Raw genomic sequence first — 3,257 nt, forward strand, 5'->3', positions numbered from 1 at the left:
CAGTCTGAATTTCATGCACAGAATGCACAGAACAAGACAACACTATTACTTTCATGGCTCTAGACCAAGTCACCTACTGGCTATGAGGATACGGGCCAGCGATCAATTTGCGGATATCCCTGCCATTAAGAACCAACAGGGGGAGATAACCACCAACCCCAACAAAATCAATGATACATTTAGCTCATTTTATTCCAACCTGTACGAGTCGGAAGTGGTCTTTGATCACGCCAAGCTGGAGGACTATCTTAGTCAAATTAACCTACCACAAATCTCAGAGGAGGACGCAAAGCGGTTAGCTGAACCTATCACACTAGATGAACTCAGGGAAGCAATTGCGGACATGCAGCGGGGCAAGGCTCCTGGTTGGGACGGCATTCCACCGGAACTCTATACTGCGTTTTGGGATATACTTGGTCCCTTATTACTTTCAATGATTTTACACTCAGTCGAGGAGGGCAATTTCTCCAGGGATGTCAATATGGCACTTATATCTGTTCTACTCAAGAAAGATAAGGACCCCACTGAATGTGGCAGCTATAGACCCTTAAGTCTCCTCGGAGCCGATCTCAAGCTATATGCTAACGTGCTAGCCATCCGACTTCAAAAGCATATGACGTTTCCTGGTTAACCCCGATCAGACTGGCTTTATAAGAGGCTGACTGGTCACGGATAATATCAGGCGGTTACTACACGTGATTGACGCCAGTAAGGATGTTGCAACCCCTACGGCCGTCATGTCCTTAGACGTGATGAAGGCCTTTGACAGACTGGAGTGGTCGTATTTATGGGCAGTACTAGGAAGGATGGGATTGGGTGAGGGTTTCATTCACATGATCATAGTTCTCTACACAGGCCCATCTGCCATGAACTTGACAGGGAAGCTTTGCTCACCACTATTCGCTGTCTCGCGCTCTTCTAGACAGGGTTGTCCTCTTAGCCCAAGACTCTTTGCTCTTTCACTCGAACCTCTAGCGCAGTACATAAGCCAATCCTGGGTTATATCCCCTGTGTCAATTAAGGGCACACATCACCATATCAGCTTATACGCGGATGATGTACTCCTATTTATGCAGAACCCAGCCGTCTCTCTGCCCTACCTTCTCCAAGTAATAGATGACTTTGGCAGCCTATCTGGATTTAAGATCAACTGGCCAAAGTCAGCCTTCCTTCCACTCAACGAGGCTGCGAAGGCAACCCTCCTTCCAGCAAATATTCTCATGGTAGATCACTTTAAATGACTTGGGATTGAAATATTCCCGACTGTTAACCAGACAGTAAAGTATAACTACTCCAGCTTGGGTGACAGGATTACGAAGGATTTTGACAGGTGGTCCAAATTAAAGAACTCATTACAGGCCCGCGCCTCAATAATTAAGATGAATGTCTTACCTTTTTTATCAGCTCCATGCTTCCGTTGTCTCCTCCTGTTGGTTACTGGCAAAAACTGCACTCTGCTGCATATAAATTCGTCTGGAATAACAAACGCCCACGCTTAAAGAGAACCACTGCACAGAGGAGTAAATTGGACGGGGTTTGGCATTTCCGGACTTCAAGTATTATTTCCAAGATTACTCTCTAAGACCTCTTATCACTTGGTTTGACGCTCAAGCGGCTGTTTCCTGGCGTCCCTTGGAGGAGGAGATGGTGTCCCCACACAGACTTCAAGCTGACCTGACCAGCTGACTTGATTAAGGGGCGTGTTTAAAGTGGCCATTTTGTTTCCTTAAGTGCCCCATTAAAGGCTGCTTCCTGCTTAAAGACAGCACTTGTGTACTGAGTGTGCTATCAAAGGCCTGTCACTGCTTAAAAGCAGAACCTCAGTCTCTCCTGGAATCACTCTGTACTACATTCTGTTTTGGAAGGACAGCACATTCACTGAGAGACTTACATTGCATCAGGGTAAGACATTTTAAGTAATTTAGTAATATCTTTAAACTGAGACTTGATTGCTGACCTGACCAGCTGACTTGATTATGGGGCGTGTTTAAAGCGGCCATTTTGGCTGGAGTTTCCGCCGTGGAATCCAGGGATCCACCTAGTGCTAAGTACACCATAATCCTATCTTATACTCCACTCTAAAAAATCCCCCTTTCCCTCCCACTCTGCTATTTCTCTACTTCCTCCCTGCCACTCTTGACACCACAATGTGTCTCATACCTATATCCACAATCTGCTCCTCCAGAACAGATTCAACCCACCCACGGCAGTTTGCTAGCAACCCGGCTAATCTCTCCTACCCTCCTACAGCCACTAATACACCTGTCACAGTACGGGGAGGCTTATGGAATTGTCAATCAGCAGTCAAGAAAGCTTACTTTATTACTGCCTACGCCCATAGTCAAAATCTACAGCTCCTGGCTCTAACTGAGACCTGGATAACCCCCAATAACTCATCAACACCTGCAGCATTATCTACAAACTATAACTTCACTCACACACCTCGACCTTCCAGACGGGGTGGAGGCACTGGCCTCATGACATCTCCTTCATGGGCTACAAACTTAACACCACTCCCAGAACTGTCACTCTCCTCTTTCGAATATCATGCAGTATCTGTCTCTAATCCTTTCAATCTCACCATTGTTACACTCTACCGCCCTCCAGGTCCGCTCGATCACTTCACAGATGAGCTGGACATGCTTCTAAGCTCCTTACCGGAAGATGTTACCCCTCTCCTTCTATTGGGCGACTTCAACCTGCCTGACTCATCTCAGTCAGTCATAGTAGTCTCCCTCCTACAATCGTTTGACCTGACTCCCACTGCCATGCCTCCCACCCACAAAGCAGGCAACTCCTTGGATCTCATATTTTCCCGTAACTCCAGCATCATTAACACCACGGTAACTCCCCTACATGTATCTGACCATTCCTTCATATCCTTCTCACTAACTCTCATGCTTAACCGAAAGGTCTTCACCCCAACTCAAACCGTCTCACTCAGACGCAACCTGGCCTCCCTATCTCCCTCCACCCTCTCCTCTGACATACTATCCGCTCTACCTTTGAGTGACACCTTCTCTGCTCTCTCCACAGAGATGGCAACCTCCACCCTCCTCTCAGCCCTTACAACCTCCTTCGACAAGCTCTGTCCCCTCGTTGAGAAACCTGCCCGCCGTTCCCCACCCAGTCCATGGCTGACAGATCCAGTGAGAGAACAAAGAGAGAGCAGCTGAAAGGAAGTATAGAAAGTCACGCCTCACTGCTGACATCGACACATATCACAACCTCTTGTTAACATTCTCCAAAACCATTAC

The sequence above is a fragment of the Notolepis coatsorum genome (assembly GCF_963971535.1).
Source record: "Notolepis coatsorum genome assembly, chromosome: 16".
Taxonomy (NCBI): Eukaryota; Metazoa; Chordata; class Actinopteri; order Aulopiformes; family Paralepididae; genus Notolepis; species Notolepis coatsorum.